At 39.5% G+C, this 25,409-nt stretch overlaps 1 protein-coding gene across 6 annotated transcripts in view; it reads left to right on the top strand.

The window, feature by feature from the left end:
* Positions 1-25,409, top strand: part of LOC309484770 (receptor-type tyrosine-protein phosphatase delta) — a 666,889-nt gene that overhangs the window by 512,382 nt on the left and 129,098 nt on the right. The window lies entirely within an intron of this gene.

The raw sequence follows: 25,409 nt of genomic DNA, 5'->3' as shown, positions 1-25,409 counted from the left end.
GGGCAATATGGAAAAATGTGGTATTGTTCGCCTAAGTATGCTGCACTGAATTATAAGAGACCAGTTTTATGATTTTTGGGCAAACCATTCAGAAGTTTTAAGCAAAAAAAAAGAGCTATTTTTCATAAATCCTCACCAGTAGTTGGGTCATGCTTGTGATGACATGTCCCAAGTTTGGTCTGAATACGCTAAAGCGTTGCAGAGATATAGCCTTACGACCTTAAAGTCCCACTCCGATCATATTTTGAGCTATTTTTAAACATTCTCAGTGGTCTTTGAATTATGATTATGCCGTTTTTAGCCAAAATCACAAAACCTGTGCCGTTTTCTGGGACTTCGCTTCAGCAGAACGGCAGTAGCTCATTAGCAATTCGCCTCTGCGTTGTGGGCGGAGCCGTTGGCTTAAGCGAGATACATAGGCAGCAACAGCCTCTTTCTTTCTTTCTTTCTTTCTTTCTTTCTTTCTTTCTTTCTTTCTTTCTTTCTTTCTTTCTTTCTTCGTCAACACAGAAAACATTTCATCACTGGATAGTTTTTTTCGTTTAATTAAAGTGTTGTTTTATGTTTATGTTGAATGTCCGGAACGCTTTTCAGAGAAGATAAGGCACCTTATTTAGCACAATTCACACCCAGCGGCAATTCAGAAAAAGAAAAAAAAATCTCAGAATGCTCCACATGAAACTTTGGTCTTCCGACCTTTTACCGCCATGTCGATTTATTTTGATTAATATGTGCGAGGGAGAGAGAGCAAGACAGCGCTTAGTTTGGAGACGGTGAGGTCTTGTTTACATTTTCGCCTGGCTCCGAAGACAGAGAGTGCGCGCGCGCGCGTCCGGGTCTCTCTCTCTGCTCGTTCTTTCATTTAAACAAGCGCAGCAGTTCATCTACATTACTCACCGATCAAATAAGACTTTGGCGGGACAAAAATTCACATTGGCGGGTGCTAAAACAAGTTCAATGCAGGAAAAATCATGCGTGAATTTAACTGAGTAGTACATGACCATGCACTCGCACAAATGCGACCACATAAAATTTTAACTCGCACATTCTCAAAAAATGGTCGCAGTCTGGAACCCTGGAACGTAATCCATTCATCTCTCACAGCAACATGTTTTGGTAAAGCATGAAAGCTAATACCAATATCTCTCCTCTTAGCATTGCAACCCGCTACCGCACATATTGATCCGCCATCGTCTTCTCTACTCATCAGAACCTGAGCGGGCGGGGCGGAGGGGAGTATGAGCTTGTGGCCCCGCCCAGTGGAGTTACTACGTCACAACTCCAGTCTATTTTAGCCGGCATTTTAGCGTCTGCTACTGATTCACAGCCATTTGAATGCAGAAATACTCAGAAATACAACTTTGAGCTTATTTTTCTCAAGATATGTCCTCTAACATCAGAAAAATACCACAAGAACATGTTAACACCTAGAAAAACATGATTTTCATCGGAGTGGGTCTTTAAGTTATTGTAAAAAAATAAATAAAATAAAAACTTACATTAAGTTGTTTTCATGAATTCTATTAATTAGACATGCTTTTATTTATTACAATTTAATTAAACCATTAAAATGGAATCCAGAAAAAAAAAATGGGAAAACACAGAATTTGGTAAAAAATAAAATGGAATTTGAGAAAACATAAAATGTAGGCTATTTCATAGGGCTATACAAATGTAATTTTTGCTACATTTGTTACAAAATGCTGTTAAATTGTATAAGTTTCATTCAATTTTTTATTTAACCTTTAAAAAAGAAAACGTAATCCAGAGGGTTAGGGTTAGTTTATAGTAATGACTACAGTAACCAAGTTAAATGTAACAAGGACACTAAAAAAAAAAAGTGTTACCAACAAATTTTTTTTTTTTTTTTTTACATGCATATTATTACAAAGTGCATGTTTTAAAAGTGAACTTAAGTGTATTAAGAAACATTGTATTGAAAGTGTGCTTGCTTTAAGTACACTTACACTCAAAACAACTGATTTATCACATTATTTGTCCTGTGGCGTGTTCTTTTATCTGGTCATTGTGCATCTGTTGTGATTTTTGATGTTTAATTTGTTTCGTGTTATAAAGATGATCGTTAGATCGGTATTTGCATATGACTGCCAGGCAGGTTGGAATTAGCATTTTGTGCAGGCACTATCAAATTGACATCTTTGCGTCTAATTTGCTTGTATGGTAATTTCATTTAAATGAAGAGCCGCCCATCAAGTGTTCAGTGTGTGATCTGTGATCATAAGCAGGAGTCTATATGTGTTCAGGATGTGTATGTGGTCACATGTGGGATGGTGTTTAATTTTAGTTTGTATGTGAGTTTTGCTGTGGTAGTAAAATCTTGTCAGCTCGTTTGCAGCTTCAGGCTTTAATTAGTGCTGGGCCGTTCTGAAGCGGATGGGAAAATGACAGGAATAATCAGGAACCATCACACACAGAGAGAGAGAAAGAAAGTTTATAGCTTCCCAACGCAAGTGATCGACCTGCAGTACGTAGACAAAGAAGGCGACAATAAATTATGACGATTCTTCAAATGACAGCAAACTACTAAAACAGCATTGCATGTATCCCTCATAGAGAAGGCAATCTCAAAATGCAATGCAGTGAGCTCGGTGAAAAAATTGAGGTTCGAGGTTTCAGTTCAGTGAGGGACTGTCTATGTAGGCGGCAGTGAAGGATGTTGAGTTTCTGTCTGCTGCGGAAATAGATGGGAAGCTTTGTCTGTAACAGTTTGAAATACTGTTTCGTCATTAATGAATAACTTCACAGGAACAAATGAGTAACGCAATATTAACACTATAGTAACCGATTCATTTTAAAACTGGTCATTTAATTTTAAAGTGGTAAAATTACTAGTGGGTTACCATGATCTTCACTTTAGAATTAATTATACATTATGCATTATTCACATTAATTATGAATATAATACTATACTATATAGTATAAAACTATATAGTAGTTCTTAGTATTTCTCTGGGAGGTATGAAAAAATAGCAGTTATTGATTAACTAATAGTGAACCACCACATTTGACTAAGCGCTATTACTTACTAATTCCTTTAGCCTGGGTTTCCCCATGCTGCCTTGTGCGCAACGCGATTTTATTCACGCTGCTAGGCAGCCTGGATTCCATGGACTAGATTTCCGCCTCAGCGAGGGAACCAATCACAGAACAGGGAGGGAGCAGCAAGACGATGACGACGTCTATGCGACACACCGAAGCAGTTTGTTTATATCTATGGATCTAACATGGCATCAGACGCGAAGTTACCTTTCGATGCAGCCTTAGATAGTGTTCTAAGCATGGTTCTAAGTAGTTTAGAACGCAAGTTTATTTCATCTTCTTCCTCGTCGAATTTCTTTCGCTCTACATACGTCATCTGGTATAATTGAAACGATTGGCTATATGAGCTACGTACAGGCGCATTTGATAGACATTCGTAGCGTCTAATAAACTCTAATAAACTAATAAACTAATTCGTAAACCACGCCTCAAATACGAGAAAATGAACATGTGGTTCCCAGACCACGTCTCAATGGGAAAGAGGTCTGACGTTAGCCAGGCTATAATTCCTTAATCTGAGTTTCTTGTTAGTTAGTAGTAGTTAGTATGTTAACATTGCATTACTCATATGTTCCTGTCTAGTTATTAATTAATGATGGAACATAATTCTAAAGTATTACCGCTTTATTTAATAAAAACATGCAAACTCTGTGTTCAGATAGACACATTCATAAATGGCAGCACTTTAAAACAACTGACTGAAATTATTAACCACTGTTAAATTGTCCCACAGTTGTGCCGTCAAACTGAATCATCAAGATTAATTAAGGCTAAAAGCTTAAACTCAAACAGTCCAAAAAGATGGCAAATATAAACATCTTTTTTTTTTACACAAATTAAAAAGGTTATACTTACATTTAAAGTCGGGATGAAATAAAAGTTGTGATCGTGTCTTTTCCTCCCTATTGTGACGTATATGTGAGGGAAACGTCTTTTGGACCAAGAACAATTGTAGGGCAGGACTTGATTTTGATCATGGGGAATTGATGGGATGGCTGTGGTTTGCTATTGGTGGATCTCATGTGAGTGACAGGCACGTCATCAGAGAAGAGAAGTCGCTGCATGAGGGAGGAAGTTATTTTGATTAAAGATTACGTGGCACATGAATTTAACAAAATAATGATGTGCATGGATAAATCATTTATAATAAACCCTCCAAAATCCCTTAAAAATAATGATAAATTTTGATTTTGAGCACAGAGTAATATTAAAGGTGAACTAACTCACTTTTTTACCTTAACCGAACAGCTTCGGAGTCATTGGAATAGTTATATAACTTTTTTTCGGGTTGAATGGTTGTCGTCTCGCACCCCCCAAGTGCCTGTGAGCCGGAAAACCACCCTTGCAACTTTGGGCCGGCGGGCCGCCACACAGGGGATGAGCATAACTTTTTTCCTTTTTTTTCCATATTTTTTGCAGTAATTATTAACTAACATCTAAACTAATACACATTTCAGTAATCATATGTAGTCAGCAGAGAGGCCTCCAGTGTGCCTTCCAAAAACGTAATGGTTCACTTCAGGATCAAAATAAACATCTATTGTCAAATAAAAAGAGAAGAGCAATGATAACAAATCAACTAAACATAAAACAAATTTAGGCTACATTTAATTAAAATTTGTGATTTTTGAATAACTTTGTATACATTAGATTTTGAATATTGTTATCATTCTTAAAAATGTGTAAATTATAATTAAATTATATAAATTACACAGTTACACATAATAATAGTATAGATTTAGATATAGATTTTCTAAATCACCAACCCCAGTTTTTGCTTTTTCTCTCTCTTTAGAAACTTTAGATTTAGTTTCAATCTTCAAAGTGTTTTTTTGTCTTTCTTTTCACATTCATGTTAATGATCTCTAAAAGCTTTTGGCCAAATGACTTTCTGTATTCTGATTATAGTAAGATTTAAAAATACTCTGATGAAAAAGTGGAAGCGGTTCATCAGGAAATGGACAACTGACATTATAAAGAGCAATAGAGACAGGCAGACAGTCTGAGACCAGCGTTCACACATGCGCTCATGTTTGTCATGCCCACAAGCTTTGCACAGTGGCAGCTGTTTAGCCTCTGCTGTTACACGCACACACACACACACACACACACACACACACACACACACACACACACACACACACACACACACACACACACACACACACACACACACAGTTTTGTAGTTTTTGTTTGAACATTCTCGGTGGTGGGGTTTGACGTGTGAACCATTTAGGGGTGTCCTGGGACATGCTCCCTCATAAAGTTTATTTATTTGATTGTTTGTTCATTTTGTTTGCAAAATTGTCTTTTGTGGTATCATCCACACATGCAAAGTTAATTGATAACATAACTGCAATAAAATAATAACCTAGTTAACAATTAATATTTTACATAGGATAGACTTATATGATGTATTTTTTTAAGCCCCTGGAATTTGACAGAATGTTTTACTTCAAAGTGTCATGGGAAGTCAAACTAACTTAGACTATCTTAACCTTTACTTAACATTTTCCTACTCCTTAAAAGTTCATCAGCTTTAGGATTTTGACTGTCATCTCTTGGAATATCTGAAGGCCAGGTTTTTCCAATCAGCCGTCATTGGAACACAATTTACACAAAAAAACATTTTGTTTGGTCAATAATTCAAGTAAGTTTTGACTTTAAAGCTCAACAACAACTTGTACTTGGCCTTATGAAAATGAACCATAGTTATTGTAATTGTTTAATAATCTGTACACAGAACTTTATTATATTAAATCTTAATCAAAAATGATTCACACCTTCACAAAATCCAAATATTCAGTGTAAGAGTAAAAAATGACATAACATTATTTATAGTAAGTTTATTTGATTCACAGCTTATTTCGAGTTTTGACCTCGACAACCCAACTGCATTTACCGCAAACAGTCTAACTAAAAGATTGTTTTGGTTGAATCGGTTCAAAGGAGTCATTAGTTCGCGAATCGGATGTTTTATTAGCGGACTTGTAGGCCTACGCGTTGTGTGATTATCCCGGCAGTTAGGAGCACAAGATTTGTCAACACAGAAAACATTTCATCATAGTTTTTTTTTGTTTATTGAAAGTGTTTTTCATGTCAGCTGAATGGGCGGAACGCTTTTCAGAGAAGATAAGGTAACGTAATTTTTTTTTTATAGCACAACACACCCAGCAGTAATTCAGGAAAAAAATACCCGAATGCTCCACGTGAAACTTCGGTCTTCCAATCTTTTACCATCGTGTCAATTCTCAATTGATTTTGATTAATATGCGCGAGGGAGCGAGAGAGAGCAAGATAGTTTGAAGACGGTGAGGGTGCGCGCGCGCGACCGGGCCTCTCTCTGCTCGTTCTTCCAGTAATAGGCTGCCAGCAAGCGCAGCAGTCATCTACATCACTCACCGATCAAATAAGGCTTTGGCGAGACAAAAAATCGCTTGTGAGAGACGCGTGAGTGACAGAGAGACGGAGGGAGAGCAGGGAAAGGAAATGCAGCTGAATGAACACGCTGCGTGTTTTAAATAGCGTAAAAAAATGTTTTATAACGAAACGCAATTTGTGGCAGCCGGTGTTGATTCTGTGGCGCACCGCCACGAATTAGTCTATGTGTGGGAAACACTGAAATTAACAGAGCAGTTTGAGCTTATTTTACATTGCTCAAAAAAAAACCGAGCAAAACGCGGGGGCGCGTTTTTGGTCCCCAGAGGGTTAACTCTAAGGCTATAATTACAACAAGGTTGTAATTACAGTTAAGACCATTGATGGCTCCTCATTACCATGCTTAAGCCTACACATTTAGAAATAGTGGTTGACCGATATATCACCAAGGCCGATATATCGGCCGATATTTGGCATTTTTTAAATATCGACATCGGCCGATACGTTTTTCTGATTGGCCGATGTGTTGGACTTTTATTTTGAAGGCGCTCCGGACTTTTATTTTGACGGGCGGCTCTGAGAACACCAGCGCCTGAGAAGAGAACGGCAGCGCCTGATCACACAGCACTCACTCACGTTCTCCGTCTTTAGTTTACGATCTCTGTCAGTCATATCTAATACTGGTAAACGAAGAAAGTAAATGATATGCGAAAAAGTAAAGCATTTGCTTTTATATTATTTAACAGAAAAGGGAAACAATCAGGCTAAAATACTTTATCATTTACTGTCAATATTCAGTAAATGCGCATCTACATCATTTAAACAAATCTCTGAATATCTAAATAAAGATATAATTTCACAAACCTTGCAGATTTAATCGAATCCAGCTGTGATATCTTGTGAAATGTGCATGTGCATTTGCAAAACACGCGCCACTGACATCAAAAGTGTGCCCGCTGTAAGCGCGCACCACTGCGGATAAACGATGTCATCAAACAATGCCTTAACAGCGACTCTAACAGAGCCATAAACGAGTGTTTACAGCTTTACAGCTCAGGCGGCTAGATATACTCAAACATCAGTCACCAAGCCCGTAACAAAACGCGCACCACTGATATCAAGCACTGCCTCAAAGGCGACTCAAGCAGTCAACGGGTCTGCTGTAAGGCGCGCACCGCTGCAGATGAACGCTGTTTTAACAGCGGCTCAAACAGAGCGAGAAATGAATGTTTCCCCAACAGTCCCCCTCACACAGGCGGCTGTAAATGTTCTAAAATCAGTCTCCAGGCCCGCTACAAAGCACGCGCTACTGAAAACACTTGTTATCATTACAGTTAACGGGCCCGCTGCAAAGCGTGCGCCGCCGCAGATAGTCACTGTCTTAGCAACAGCTCAAACAGAGCAGCAAATGAGTATTCAAAATCAGTCACCAGGCCCGTTACAAAGCATGCACCTCTGACAATGAATGCTGTTTCAACAGCAATCCCAAGCACACTCAAAAATAATGGCTTTCTAGCGCACACAACCAGGGCGGCCAGGCGGCCCGCCCCCAGATTCCATTCAATCCCTAGCTACACGGGCCGAGGCCTGGCAGGCCATCCCCGAGGTATCAGACTGGGAAATGAAAACTATAAGCGAGGCTACTCACTCCAGTTTGCTTGCAGACCCCCGCGCTTTCGCGCAGTATTCAAGACATCGGTGAAAAGCAGCGTGGCTCACGTCCTTCGCACCGAACTGTTTAACCTTCTAATAAAAGGAGCTATCGAAACAGTTCCCCTATCTTTAAGCGAGTTGGGCTTTTTACAGTCGTTACTTCCTTGTTCCAAAGTAGGATGACGGCCTCAGGCCAATATTGGATCTAAGACACCTGAACAAGGCCCTTATGAAACGGCCATTCAAAATGCTTACAACCTAACAAATCCTCGCGCAAATCCGCACGGGGGATTGGTTTTTCTCAGTGGATCTGAAATATGCTTACTTTCATATCCAAATAGCCCACCACCACTGGCCATTCTTGAGATTCGCCTTTGAGGGGCATGCTTATCAATATACTGTCCTACCATTCGGTCTGTCCCTAGCTCCCTGCACTTTTGCAAGGTGCATGGATGCTGCGCTTGTCCCCCTGAGACATCGAGGAATGCGCATCCTGAAATACTTCGACGATTGGCTCGTCCTAGCCCAATCTGAGGGAGAACTGATAATGCACAGAACCTGCCTCCTCAGCCATCTAGAATGCCTAGGTCTCAGGATCAATCTTGCGAAGAGCGCGCTGTCCCCAAGCCAGCATACAGCTTTTCTGGGAACAGTTATTGACTCGAGACAGATGAAAGCACGGCTCTCACCAGACCGCACCCTCACTATTCAATAGCTAGTAGCATTCGGCCTGTCTCTGGCACCTTGTACAAATACGAAGTGCATGGACGCAGCTCTTTCCCCTTGAGACACCGGGGAATGCACGTTCTAAATTACCTCGACGATTGGCTCCCAATCGGAAGCCGAATTACTGACCCACAGATCCTGACTTCTCAGCCATTTGCAATGCCTTGGGCTCAGGATCAATTTTTCCAAGAGTATACTGTCTCCCAGCCAAAGTGTAACCTTGCTGGGAACAGTTATCGACTCTGTTCGACTCGGTTCATGGCTCACGCCAGACCGCACTCTCTCCATTCAACAGCTTGCGGCTTCATTCAGGGTGGGCTCTCACACACCCCTCAGAACATTCCAGAGGATTCTGGGCCTTATGGCCTCAGCTTCGTCAGTACTCCAACTGGGTCTACTGCACATGCGGCCCCCTGCAGCGCTGGCAAAGCCCCAAGTACCAGCTCATGCGTGGCGTTCAGGCCACTTGCGCATCAAAGTGAACCACGGCTGTATCAGAGCCCTGGCTCCTTGGAAAGTAGCCGACTGGTACCAATCGGGCGTGAACATGGGGAGTGGTCTCGAGGAGGAAGGTGATTTCAACAGACGCCTAGGTTGGGGAGCCCTGTTCGAGGGCAGGCCCGTTTCCGGTCTCTGGTCGAGCCCGGAAAGGCGCTTGCATTTCAACTGCCTCGAAATGAGAGCGTTTTTTTCTGGCCTTAAAAGCCTTCCTCCAAAACCTGCCGGGGCACCACGTCTTGGTCCGGACGGACAATATGTCAGTGGTATCCTATATAAATCGCCAGGGCGGTCTCAGGTCGAACAACCTGCACACCATGCCCAAACTCCTTCTCTTATGGGCACATGCCAACCTGCGCTCGCTGAGAGCGGCGCATGTGCCAGGCGTTCTGAACCAGGTTGCGGATATGCTATCCAGAGACAACGTTCCCTCGGGGGAATGGTCTCTTCACCCCCTGACGGTTCAGCTGATATGGAGTGTTTTGGGCGAGGCAGAGGTCGACCTCTTTGCCTCAGAAGGCAACTCTCAATGCCCAATCTTCTTTTCCAAAGACAGGGACGTGTTGGCCTACAACTAGCCCAGCGGCCCTCTTTATGCATTCCCTCCGGCCTCGATGCTCCCTCGGGTCATCGAACGGATCAGGAAAAGCAAGAGTGCTGTCCTACTAATAGCCCCTCTCTGGAAGACCCAGGTCTGGTTCCCAGAGTTGGCGCAGCTGCTGGAATCAGCTCCTTGGCCTATACCATTGAGGAGGGACCTCCTCATGCAGGCGAACGGGACGATCTGGCATCCCCATCCCAACTAGTGGGCCCTCCACGTATGACCCCTCAACGGGTACCCGCTTCTGTGGGCCTTCCTTGCCCTATTGGCATTAGAGCTCATTCCACGAGAGGCATGGCCTCATCTTGGGCCTGGTCCAGTGGTATACCAATTGAAGACATCTGTGCGGCTGCCGGCTGGTCCTCGCCGTCCACATTTGTAAGATTTTATAATTCAGAGGTTCCTGCTCTGCAGGCTCAAGTTCTTTCTGTATAAAGGCCTTGACCTCGAGAGCCCAATATCCCAAGCCTTTTATTACCCCTCTGTGGGGCCCGACATGGATTTGGACTTTATCTCTACTATTAACCCTCTGGGGTCTGAGGTGTTTTCTGGGCCCTGGAGGTGTTCTGACATGCACTGACATTTGTGCTTATTTCTGTTACTTGTGACATTTTCATGGCTAAAGTCTGATTACACTGTATTTAGCACAAACTCTGCTACAATAATATGTCAGCAGCATGTATGTAAAAGTTTGTAGTTTTGAGATAATGACATTTTATTGGACCTTAACCCTCTGGAGTCTGAGCGTTTTTTTGGGCCCTGGGGGTGTTCTGACATGCTCTGACATTTGTGCTTTTTTCAGTTGCTTATAAACATATTAATGGCAAAGGTGTAAATTCACTCTATATAGCACAAACAGGACTACAATAATATGTGAGCCACATGTATGTACATGTTTTCATTTTTGAGAGAATAATGTTTATGCGTGGTTATCGAAAAAACTAAAAATTAAAATTTTTGAAATAAGACCACAAAACACATACTAAATATGTAGCAATAAGACTTTTGACTTATGGATGTCGTCGCCTATAGTTTTTTCTTCAAAATTATGTGAAAATAGTCTTGCTTTATCGTTCACATAAAACCATACATTGATTTAAATTGATGTAAAACAGGTTTTGCTTGGAAAGCCAATATGCGAGGGGGCGTGAACGAGGAGTGGTTTACACCTTAGAATACACCCACTCTGCATAATTAGCCATTCACTCAGGTGTGACACTGACTGAGCCACAATGCAAGGACAATAGATATATTTAGAAGAAGACTTATATTGACCATTTAAGATTTTGCTTACATCTATCTTGTAAATATGTTTTGCTATTTTATTAAAATGGTTACAATTACAACAATAATTACAATTTCAACAATATTTCAAGTGTACTCTTTCTTTGTAAAAAAAAATGATTATAGGCCCTACATTTTATCTATGTATTCATTAGTTTGAATATAACCAACATTGGAACAGCTAACATCTTAGTTGATGACTTTATTTTTGACAAAAATAGTATTTTATATATAGAAATGGCTAAACAAAAGCTTATTTGATGTGGCAGTATATTCTACAGTAAAAACTGTACCCAAATCTGGTCAACAAAATGTTGTCTTTCATATTTCGTCTGACTGTAACGTTGTTTTCATGAAATATTAGGGCATATTGTTAATTTGCAGTTTAATACGTTGCTTATACAAATAGCCTACATTTTATTTCAACATTCAGTCGATGTTTACTTATCTCAGTATAGCAATACAGTTTGCTAAAACATCATCATTCATTCACACACGCGATTTAAATTTAAACTGTCTTTGCCAGCTGTGGTAAACAGCGCGCATTCATGCCGTTTATTCATTCATAAACAGAAACCCACGTGAAGAAATTCACGTGAGAAGGAAAAAACGTACTTGTATTCCTCAGCTCGCTCCTCGATATACCCGCACTTCTGAGGGACATTTTCCATTAGTATTATTCCTCACAGCGCTGCAAGACGGTGTAAACAAGTAATGATCTAAATAAACTTGTGTGTTTTCTCGAGCTGATGGGGGCGTTCACAGGATTGCCTCAGCCATTTGCGTTTGAATAGCGCGCGCTCTCCGTGGGCGGGGCCGATTATAACGTAATGAGATGAGATGAGCTCGACTGGAATCGCTCTCTTTTAATACAGATTTCACAAGATGAGAATAATTGTTTTTTTATATAAATTACTTCATTTAAAAGAAGAGAATTCAAGCTTCATGCCTGTCTGTCTGTATGTCTGTTTGACTGAGTATTCGCTGAGTTATTGTTAATTTTCGGACGCGTTTCAGAATGGACTTCACTGGCAGAGAGAAGGCAGAACTCGCTTCGTGTTTATTTTTCTTTATTTGGCAAAAAGCACAACACTTTGTTTTTATTGTGAGTATACACAAAAATAATACACATTTAACAGAATCGATTGATGTATGAAACTCCTATGGAAAATCAAAGTCAACAGAGTATTTATGAGTTTCTTTTACACTAATAAAAAAAAAGTGAGCTGGTATCGCCGGCGATACCGTAGACCTCAGGGGGTTAAAAATCTTCTCATCTTCAAATTGCGTTCTTCTAATTCTTCTGAGATAAATCCAAGTGAAACAGCACAGCACAAACACAGTCTTCCAAACTCTATAAAAAACTGAGTATGTTACTGAAGTCTCTGATTCTTTGTTTTGTTCTGATTCAGGTTCGCGTTCCTTCGCGTGGACGATTTGCATGTCAATCGCTCGTGCGCGCGTGGGTGTGGTCACATTAGAGGTAATGAGGACCCATTTGTGAAAACTGTACATGTCGTTGCTTTCATACGGATTACTTAAACAGAGAATATTTGTTTTTGATATAATTTACATCATTTAAAAATAGAGACTCCAAGCTTTGTAAAGACATACGTCTCAAGTCTGTGAAACAAACATTCGCTGAGTTACAGGTCATTTTCTGTCGCGTTTCAGAATGAACTTCACATTGAGAGAGACGGCAGAATGCGCATCATGTTTATTTTCATTATTTTACGAAAAACACAACATTTTGTTTTTATTATGAATGTACACAAATGAAAGACATTTAACAGTTTTGAATGATGTATAATACTTATATGTAAGATCAAAATCAACAGAGTATTTTGAATCTCTTTTGCACTAAGAAAAAAAGCAAGCTGGTATCGCCGGCGCGATAACCTTGTAACCTCGGTTCCCTGAGAGTAAGGGAACGAGTATTCCGTACCCTGCCGTGCTATTACGCTTGGTACAGGTGCTGTCGCTTCAGTTGATTTAAACCTGATTCCTATGGTGAAATGGCCCGCTTATATAGCCAGAAGCCACACCCATTCTTGCGGGCTTCAGCGCGAAGCACCATGATTGGTTTGCGCGCGCCAGCCACTTCGCCATAGGTTCGTGTAGTTCCCGCAGCACAGCTGCACTGCGTTTTAAAATAAAGGCTTCAATATTCTCGAGAAAAGGAGTTTTCCCATAGCTACGCAATACTTGTTCCCTTACTCTCAGGGTTAGGTTACGTTAATAGGAGTACGTTTTCTTCTCTTTTCATCAGTCTTTTTAGTTTATGTAACTTTCTCCATAGCAATTGAAAGTGGTAAATTCTAAATATAACTCAAAAGGGTCGCATTAGGAAGTCCTCGCACAAAATGTATCACTCGTACGGTGATTTGCGCGCCACTCATGCAAAAATAAATAAACCGAGCTTCAGTCATATTGCGCTGAAAATTGGTCCGTTTAGTTCTTATAGGAACTTTGTGCTTATAAAAGTTTTGAAAGTGTAATGTGTATAATTAATAATAGTAACCTGATTCTATATGTGATACACACACACACACACACACACACACACACACACACACACACACACACACACACACACACACACACACACACACACACACACACACACACACACACACACACACACACACACACACACACACACAGACAGACACACAGACACAGACAGACAGAGATAGAGAAGAACAAATGCAGTTTTTCCCATTATCACATCTCTTTTTACCAGGTCTGTCAGATATGAAGAAAGATGGCATTGGACAATTCTCATGGGGGTGTCACCCAAATCTATTAATAATCACCTGCATGCAAATTAATTGTCTACTCTGCATGCCAGCTCATGAATATCCATAATGCAAATGAGTTCCGCTAATTAGTGATGAACAGAGGGTGCAAATCACCAACACTTGTAAGAACACACACATCACACTCTCGTTGCACATTTGTGTAAAACTGTATTTTAAATATTAGCATAGAAATAATATAAGTGAGGTATTTTGTATGCGATTGTGCTGAAATCCTCACATTTACTCACATAGAACACAAAAGGAGATATTTTAAATGTTCTCAGGGACTCATACGTTCAACAAAATAAAATAAATAAAAATAATAATAATAACATAAAACACGGGATCAATAAACCAACGAGTGAGGCTCTTTCTTCTTCACAGAATGAAAGCAACGGCAATTTCACACTTCCTGAACTGCTGCCGCTCATTATGGGATTTAATTGGCTGAACTATTCCGCCCAGTCAGCCGTGACCATTTGGGCGGAGCAGGAGGCATTTTCACTATTACGTCCCATCAGGGGGTCGTCATGACGATCGCTGGAAAAAAACACACACACACACACACACACACACACACACACACACACACACACACACACACACACACACACACACACACACACACACACACACACACACACACACACACACACACACACACACACACACACACACTCTCTCTCTCTCTCTCTCTCTCCTCTCTCTCTCTCTCTCTCTCTCTCTCTCTCTCTCTCTCTCTCTCTCTCTCTCTCTCTCTCTCTCTCTCTCTCTCTCTCTCTCTCTGTTCATACTCCATTTGTACTAGATCCAAGATGTATTGATCAGACAATAATTAAATTGCCCTCTCTCTGTTTGATATAGATGTATAATCACAGTGTAAATACTCTCATGACATTTCAACGGCAAACTCAATACTGCTCACGAACCACAATAATCACTGCATGAGACATTCTTCATCTGTGACATCACAATAAGAAATGTTCAGTAATGTGACTTGCTTGTTTGAATGCTTTTTTTAAGTGGTTTTGTTTAAAGGCTTGTTAATCATATTGATACATGGATCCCTGATGTCAGATACGATGGGAAAATACGACCCGTTAAACAATGATCTCTCTAGAACAGCATCTAGATTTCCTTGGAGCTAAACTCTGATGGCCCAAATGTTTGCGTTCCTCAGGTTTGGTGCTTTAGGCTCTTTCTCAAATGACACCCTCAGCTGCTGGACAATTGAGTAGTCTGCTGTAGGGGTTGCACAGATTAGTTCTAGATAAGCTCTGCCACTACTCATCATTTTCATTTGTGAAAATTTCTGAAGGAAACTGTGTCCTGTTGGACCTCAGCCACATGATGTTATATCGCATTATATCACATGGATGCATTTGGCAGATGCGACTTTTACCTTAAGTGACTTCCATTGTATTCAAGGTATACATTTTGTCAGTAAATATATTCCCTGGGAATCAAACCAATGACCTTGGTATTGCTAGTGCCATGATCTGGTTGGGATACAGGAATGCCATTTACATTAATCCATTTGCCAGACGCTTTTTTCCAGTGCATTCAAGGTTACATTTCATCAGTATGTGTGACTTTTGTCAGACTCTGCAAGACTATGCAAGGCCTAGTTTACTGTGAGCTCCACAATAGTGCATTCAGAATGCACAAAGGGGGCGCTCATGAGCACCCTTCAGAATGATAAAATGATGTACGGAACTCCCTACGGTCACTGACATTTACCAGCGAAGGCCACAAAACTGCAAGTCAACTGTGATCTTGTGATCTGAGGACAGTTGATTTTTCAGAGTAATGTGAAAATGTTTTGAGTCATGAAGTACATTTTTTACTTTTAAAGTAAACACACACACACACACACACACACACACACACACACACACACACACACACACACACACACACACACACACACACACACACAACCTGAACCTGACAATTTTTTTTCTCCATGTTATAAAAATCAATAACATATTTGACCATTTTCATAAAAAGACTTCCGTACTTATAATTGCATGCACGCACGCACGCACACACAACACACACACACACACACTCCCTTCTGGCAGTCCTGACAAGTATTTTGTGTGTATGTGTCCCACTGTGCCACCTCACACAGTCACTTCCCCTCGCCATCTGTGAAACTCCTCTTAGCGAAACCAACACCATTCTTCAGTGTGTGTGCGGAGCCAGTGTTTTCCTACATCTTTACGTTATACATGGGAAGAGGTTTGTGTGTCTAAACAGACAGGATGAGACTCATTTGTTAGAGAGATGGGAGAGAGAGAGACAGGGAGAGTGTCAGCATGATAAATGGCATAAATCTAACTGTGAAGACTGTAGGCTAAGAAAAAACGACAGAGCGAGAGAGGAAGAGAAAATGAGGGTAAGAATGAAATGGAAGCCAATTCTTCATCTTCTCTCTTTTTGTCCAGTTGTTTGTGTGTGTGTGTGTGTGTGTTGTTCTTCCATCCACAACAAGGGAGAGACAAACGGCTCTGGATCTGAAGGGTGATCATGTACTATGAGGAAGTATGGAATTGTGTTCTAATCAGAGGTGATCATGCCTATGCCCTATTCCCTCTACATTTAGAAGATGGCTATTTGGAACATAAGTGAAAAGAACCATTGTTACCACCTCACAAAGGCAAAGCTAATGATCTTCAGTTATTCTTGAATTTATCCTTGTTTAAAACACTTTTCTTTCCTTTATTAAGATAATAGATCAAAAGAATTAACAGCATAATAATACCAGCAATTACTACAGTGCAGCTGGCTTAATTTACGTTGCACCTTGTGCAGGCTTAGAGTTTCTGATGCAGTGTGAAGATTCTTGGGAGTGAAGTGCCCATCAGTTGAACCCCACACAAGCATTAATTTCAAAGGTTCTTTTGAAGTAGTTATTTTTGAGCACTTCTGCTTGGAATGGATCTTTCTTCGAAATGTGCCCTGGGAAGGCATCATCTCTGCATTTTGGTACGCACTTACTTCAGCATCACATTTTTTTTTTTTTTTTTTTTTTGTGTGTGCATGTTCATTTCTGACAAATTATTTCATTCAACACACATCGCTGGGCTCTTAACAAGGAGAAGACCGTTTCACATCAGACAGGCTCTTATCAACAGACTATCCCAGCCTCCTTTAGCAGGTCACATGGTCAGTTCCAATAAACTCTCTGGAACAAAAAACGAGTGAAATCATCAGCATTTCTTTTTCTCACAGAGAGCAGGAATGAATGGAAAGGAGAAAAGATAAATCAATAATTAATTATATCTATTTCTAAAGCATCTATTCAGAGCTGTCTGCATCCTGACCAAAGCACATTTTCATTGAAAAGGAGTTCATTGCTGTTTGTTTTAAAAGGTGCCATTTTTACAACCAAGTCAGCTTCTTAAGATGACCCTGCTGTCTGTCACAGAATCACATCTAATAACCAAAAGGTAACTCAGGGTTCGGTTCTTGGCCCCCTTCTCTTCTCAATTTTCACAATCTGAATAGACCCAATCATTAAGACACACTTCTTGCGCTATTGCTGGTCTACTCCTGCTGTGCAGCTACTCCTGTCAGTCCAGCCTTAAAACACTACAATTCCAGTTTATATATCTAACATTGTGTGTCTCCATCTTGGCCGGATGAAGTATCACTACATTCTGCTCAACCTTGCAAAGACAGAACTTGTTTTCTCAGCCAGTCAACCACAACGTCACCATACGGCTAGGCTCAAAAACCAAACTTCACTGGCCACATCGCAACGACGGCCTAGTCATGCTGTATCATGCATTCCACTGCATTGCTCTGTTGGCAGAATTAAACCTCTACTGACCTGCACTGATGGTGCATCTGGGCTTCTAACCCAAGAGGGCCCATGTCACACCTCTCTTGATCTTGCTCCACTGGTTACCTGTAGAAGCAAACATCAAATTCAAGTCTCTGACAGTGTCGTTGAGAACTTCCACTAGACCAGCACCCCTCCTACTTCAAAGCTTTCATAAAAGTCTATGTACCATTCTCTGCAGTCAGTAAGTGAATGATGCCTGGTGTTTACTAGAACCTTTGCATTTACTATCCCTCCTGACCAACAAATGTATCAAATATCTTTCAATGTTCACAATTGCTCACTGGGTTTACCAGCTAGTTAAAATGGTATTGCAATGGATTTCAGTGGATCTGTATAGAGAAAAGGAACCAGGCCTTAATAAGGCCTAAATGGTCAATCGGGTTAGGGAACCTGCACTTAAGTGTTTATGCTTTTAAAAATGAACGTAGAGGAAAAATGCAAGGGTTTGTGAAACTTTCAGCGTTTGTTGCATTGCCATTGAACTTTGGCATTTGTTGACTATTGACAGATGAGTCCAGCTGTGCTTCCAGAAATGCACTTCACAGTAGTCTGACTTGATTTCTAACTCACCTGGCTCTTTCCATACCCCAAAATATCTGCTAAATGTTGCGTCAGAACATTCTGTAGGGTGTACATGCTAATGTAACAGGTGCTTGTATTCAGTTAACTTTTTACAGGACACTTTTTTTCTCCAGGAGTATCCCGTGGGGATAGTTTATGATTAAAACTTTCCTGGGCTTAAACCAGAAACCTTTCATTTACTAGCCTTGAGCTTTATCAACAACACCAACACAATGAGAAACAATGGGTTATTTTTTTATTTATCTTTTTATTTTATTATTATTATTATTATTATTTTATTTAAAAAAATGTTTACACTGGAAAATTGCACTTTGTTCCTGCCAACATGCGTACACACACTTTGTCCTTGATCCCATGGTCAGCTGTTGAGGTAAATATTAGTGAGGAGAAACTTAGTTTACTCTTGTGGGATAACCATGAACCATCACACACACACACACACACTCAAGGCCAGATCCTCAAGCTAAACACACACACTGACACATAATTACATATTAGATTGTCCTGTTATTGTTAGAGTTGTTGGTCACATTTCACAGTCTCACAAGAATCTGTTCTGATCCATATCTGTGCCATCTGTTTGAACGTGTGCAAAATTACTTTTAAGTGAACATCAAGTAAATATAGGAACACAAATGTCAGAATGTAAAAGTGGCCAGACGCGTATGTCAATACCTCAACATGAGCCAAGACCTGCGGGGGCTGTGAAGTGACAGTCACTGTTGCCTGGGGAACCAGGTGATGTTCGTGACCCCACTGCGTAAATCAGAGTCCAAAATCCTTCTGTAAATCCAGGCTCAGACTACAGGAGTTTTGAAATCTTAACCGATTGTGAAATCTGGTTGTTTTCTTCTTTCATGTCTCAAACCTGCAAAAATCAATTAAATCATGGCTTATCACGCACTACAAGACATTCTTAAGATTATCATGCCAGATTTAGCACATCACGTGATCTCACGGGGATGCGGACGTAATGGATACTGTGTCGTGGCAACTTGCTGTAGGAAATTATATGATTAAACATAATAAAGGCAGTCGTGTTGTTACCACATTTCGACCAGCCATTCCTCCATCTCCGTTGTCCACTGGACCCGTACTTCGGTCTCCTTGTAGACTTGTCTCTTATTGGTTATTGTGGAAGTACTGATGTAATCATAGTTGTAATAATCCCAATTTAACCCTCTGGGGACCAAGCTGTTTTTGGGGCCCTTGAGATGTTCTGACATGCTCTGACATTTGTGCTTTTTTCAGTTATTTATAAACATGTTAATGGCAAAGGTGTAAATTCACTCTATATAGCACAAACAGGCCTACCATAATATGCGAGCAACATGTATGTAGATGTTTGTATTTTTAAGAGAATAATGTTTATGCGTGGTTATTTAAAAAAATAAAAATGAAAGTTGCTGAAATAAGACCACAAAACTCATACAAAATATGTGCCCACAAGACTTTTGACTAATGGATGTTGTCCCTTTCAGTTCTAGCTTCAAAATTATGTGAAAATAGTCTTGCTTTATCGTTCACAAAAAAAAATACATTGATTTAAATGGTGTAAAACAGGTTTTGCTTGGAAAGCCAATATGCGAGGGGGAGGAGTAGTTTACACCTTAGTCCCACCCACTCTGCATAATGACTCTGCATAATTAGCCATTCATTCAGGTGTGACACTGACTGAGCCACACTGCAAGGACAAAATATATATTTTGAAGAAGACTTATATTGACCATTTAAGATTTTGCTTACATCTATCTTGTAAATATGTTTTGCTATTTTATTAAAAAGGTTACAATTACAACAATAATTACAATTTCAGCAATATTTCTGCAAAAAAGTACTCTTTCTTTGTAAAAAAAAAAAAAAAAAGATTATAGGCCTACATTTTATCATATGTATTCATTAGTTTGAATATAGCCAACATTGGAACATCTTAGTCTCTGACTTTATTTTTGACAAAATAGTATTTTATATATATGAGCAGAAAAGCTTATTTGATGTGACAGTATATTCTACAGTAAAAACTGTACCCAAATCTAGTCAACAAAATGTTGTCTTTCATACTTCGCCTGACTGTAACGCAGTAACTGTAACTGTAAAAGCAGTTTATTCTTTCACACACAGACGCGCGATTCATATTTAGGCTAAACACTCTTTACAAATATGTACCCTTCATTCATCTCACAGAAAACGCGATTCATATTATAGAAACGCGATTCATCTTTTTGTTTACATAAGCCTACAACGTTATTCCATAACGTTATTCCACATTAACACTTGAGAAAGGATAACTTAGCCTACCTCACTCCTCAGCGGGATCTGCTCCTCATATCAGCACGGAAAATTTTCTCCATAAGGTAGGCTATATTATGCCTCTTTGTTTACAGCTGATGTGGGGGCGTTTCACAGACTGAAATGGTTCTCAGAATTTGCGTTTGAATAGCACGCGCTCTCCGGGGAGTGGTCACATTACTTTTGAATGGCTCGTAATGAGCTCGACTGGAGTCGCTCTCTTTTTAAACAGATTACAGAAGCTGATAATATTTGTTTTTTATATAAATTACTTCATTTAAAAGCTGCGATCTCAAGCTTTATGCCCGTGGGTCTGTTTGCCTGTTTGACTGAATTTTCGCGGAGTTATAGATAATTTTCGAACGCGTTTCAAATGGGAGTTTACTGACAGAGAGAAGGCAGAAATAGCATCATGTTAGTTTTTCTTTATTTGTCAAAAAGCAAAACACTTTATTTGTATTGTGAGTATACAGAAAAAAATAGAAACTGAACAGGATCGATTGATGTATTACACGAAAATGAAAGATCAAAATTAACAGAGCATTTTGTGTTTATTTTTCATTGCTAAAAAAAAAAACGAGCAAAACGCGCGGGCGCGTTTTTGGTCCCCAGAGGGTTAAAACCTTATATATCAAACATGTTTGCTATTGGCAGGGCATCCCCGATGTGTCCACGAACAGATTGGGAGGTTTAAGATTTGATCTGTAAACTCCTCACATTACCAGATAATTTGGGCCGAACATCGGAACCGACCAATGCCCTGGAGAAGACTGTTTATTTATTTATTTTCTCTTCAAATGTCGGGAGGGGTAAAATGGGCAAAAATCGGCCTGAAACTACTGCAGTCTGAGCCCGGCTTAAGAGGATCAGCTGTTTTATCAGGTGAAGAGCATGATGCAGAACATGAGATCATGAGACTCTTATTGCGATTAAAATGTTTGTCTGTTTCTCTCTGCCTGTCTTGCTACTCATGGCCGAATGGAAATGATGAAGGTCAGGTGCACAGGAATGGTAGTCGGCGAGAATTCAGCGATAACGGATGTTGACGTGGTCGCCTCATGAATCAAATCGCACGAGTAGATGATGTCGTTCTTATCGAAGGTCGTCATCTGGCCGTTAAAACGCTGCTCTCAGAGGAAAGATCATCGCTCAGGTCCCGCGAGCTGTCGCTCTCCAGAGATTCTCATTAGCTGAGCGTCAGCCATATGGAGCTCACACACACAAGCCGAGCTTCTGTTGAGGTCAGCCTCATTTTCATGTTAAACAAACACACAAGAACTGTGGGAGTCAGAGGGCACTTTTAGTCTACATCTTACTCTACTGATCTTAGTCGGCTGATGCGGATAAATCAAGTTACTTTTATTTCTATAGCTCTTCATACAATACAGATTGTTTCAAAGCAGCTTCACAATGATAAACAGGAAAATGATACAAACTTAATCAAATATGAGATAAATAAAAATGTCACTGTAAAGCAGCTCTAAAAAGACAATAGTGTCCATCATTCAGCTCAATTCAGTTTAATGTTGATTAAATTCAGTTCAATAACAGTGTTGATGTTGCAAAATATATCAGTTGTGAAACTAATTATTTACACAATGGAATAACCGACTGGCTGAACGGCACACAACCCAAACTTACCTTGATGTCTTTCATTTGAAAACAGTGTTGTATGTGTTTGTGTTGCACATGATATTTGACAGACAGAATGATGTGTGTGTCTCTCTCAAGTGTGTGTGAGCCGGTCACCTCTGGCAGGGCAGATTTTATGTTGTTGTGGCCGTTATAAAGTCGCTGTGCTGTGAAAATAGCTTGAAACATTCTCATACCCCACCATTAAATGAATGCTGTGTGAAAGGTCACGCTGCTCTCACACAAGTGTGTGTGTGTGTGTGTGTGTGTGTGTGTGTGTGTGTGTGTGTGTGTGTGTGTGTGTGTGTGTGTGTGTGTGTGTGTGTGTGTGTGTGAAAGCCAACCCTTCATTCTTTTTTTCAGAGCAACTAGGATATACAGCAGCACCAGAAAATTTGCATTACATTACATTAGAGACTCAGATATTAAACCAAGTGGCATATATTTCCCATTATTATATTTTAATATTTAGAATTATTTTTATTTTTAATAATTAGAAACTGTCTGAATATCGAGTTCCTACTGATTGTTAGACGTCAGTTGTTCAGTGAATCTCTTACTAGTCATAATTAAATTTTGACTATTTGTTTCATTTGAAACCATGTTCTTATAGATGTTCTTATCGCTGTATTTATTGTTCATTGCTAGAAGGTACAAAATCACAAACCAAGGACTTTAAATTGTTTTTATGCACCAAATATTGCAAATCTCATTAAACATCAGTTAATAATATTAAATTAATAGAAAAGATAAGCCATATAATATTTACTAGTTTGACCTCCTGATTATAAATGTCTTCTAAAGGTTACATACTTTAAATACAACATTTATTTATTTATTTATTTAAATCCAGCCTGAGATCACACCAGCATTAGCTTATTCAACCAGCTGATTCCAGTATTCAAACACATTGAGACATCAAACATAATGAAGAAAAGTGACGTTAGTGAAAAGAGAAGATCCACATACAGACAGATATCACATTCACACATTTTTAAGTGATGAGAGTGAACAAATCAGCTTGTTCCTCTGATGTCCTGCGTTTATTTGTTGTGTATTTTGAATGGACACTATGGGTCTCATTCATGAAACATTCGTAAATATACGAGTAAATATGTGAGTGATTTGCGCGTAAAGAGACATTCCCGAAAATTCTTCTCCTGATTCACAAATACTTCGTAAACGTCAGATTTGATAGTGAAATGTGTGTGTGGGTTAATGAATTCCAATCAGTCGTAAATGGGACGCGCGCGTGCACGCTCATTCTCAATTACCATAATTCCCGCCCATTAAAACCGACTGACAACTATATGGGCATCATATTATGACACGAAACGAAGGATTTCAACATGTCTTCTCAAAAGCGAATGAAGAAGAGAAATTTCTCAGATGCAGAAATTGATTGTTTTATTATCAGAAGTTCATTCAAAACGCCACATTTTATTTTCAAGCGTACATAGTGGCGTATCAGGTCCTAAAAAAAAGGATTTTTTAGATAATAATGCTTTTAGCTAAATGCTTTAGGTAAAAATGCTTGGCAGCATATTACAGATGCAGTTAATGGAGTTTCATCTGTTAATCGAACAGTCCCAGAAGTGAAAAGAAAATGGTTCGACATGAAGCTTGACTGCAACGCTTGTGACTTGCGGAAAAAATAAATAAATGAATAAACAGCTTGAATATAAAAATAAATAAATAAATAAAAGACTTGCGGACTTGTGTTCCGTTTGCAGATGCTATTACTGGCTCTCGTAATAAAAGTAAAAAGAAAAACCGTATGTAATTACTATATATAATATTTTTTCAAAATGCTGTGTAAATATGTACCCGATTAAGGTGAATTAAAATGCAGCCTTATTAATGAGCAAAACGTTCGGATGTTAAACGCACTATTTACGCGTGGCTGGGAGCAGGTGTAGATTTCTTTCGTACCAACTAACATTTGGAAAATACGAACATTTTAATGAATCCGGCAATTTACGCCAGAACCCCTTTACACACGATTTACACAAAAATTCGTTCTGCTCGTGTTTCATGAATGAGACCCAGTGAGTCCACAGAAGACGTGAGTGTGTTTCATGTGATTCATCTGTAATCGCAGTCATAAATGACATGTGTGTTCCTTAGACGCACCTGAGTGTGAGGTGGTTGGCACTCGGCATCTCTGATTACCAAGCAGCCGAGAGACAGACAAACAGACAGACAGGTGTGAGACACCTGCGCTGGTCCTGATGTTCCTGTGTACCTGAACAATGTTTAGCGTGTTTAGGTCAAACATCTCCAAGCAGCTGTGATGTCGTCATATACTTGAATACAAAATGTCACAAGTACCGTTACTTCAGTACCAAGGCATCTGTGACAAGCGTTATTTTCAGCATCAGATTTTCACTTTTTCGAACGTTTTGCGAGCATTAATAACGTTATTGTTGTGTTGTTTTAATTTGTTCTATTGCTTTTATTTATAAAAGCAGAAGTGTGTGTGTGGTAAAGTGCTGTTGTCTTTTTTAATCTGCTGTTCTGCTGGTTAAAGTGTCTGTTTGAAGCGGTGGCCAAAAATAACCATCCAATGAAATCACAGCAGCAAACGGCCCCACACAACCTGAACCCTTGACCAGGACCCTCGATCCCTCTCTCTGAGATAAAGACACACACACTGACAGACAGACCGGAGGGTGTTGTGAAATATTCTGTTCATTTGTTCATCCTGGTGATTTTTAGTGTTCCCAGAGTTAATTCAAACACACTGAATGCTCAGATCTGATGTGTTTAACACACACTCCCATGATGCTCACCTGCCGGTTATATCTACAATTAGGGTCTGGAACTATTAAGAAATATATATATATATATATATATATATATATATATATATATATATATATATATATATATATATATATATATTTTATTTTTTTTCTCTTTTTTAATTGTATTTTAATTTCCAATTCTGTTATTAAAATGTGGAACAAATACAGTTTGTTTGTTTATTAACAATAATAATAATAAAATATTTTCTACAGATGCACATACAATAAACATAAATAAATTGTGG

Source organism: Leuciscus leuciscus (genome assembly GCF_965113295.1).
Source record: "Leuciscus leuciscus genome assembly, chromosome: 2".
Classification (NCBI taxonomy): Eukaryota; Metazoa; Chordata; class Actinopteri; order Cypriniformes; family Leuciscidae; genus Leuciscus; species Leuciscus leuciscus.
This window is presented reverse-complemented; position numbering and strand designations above follow the sequence as displayed.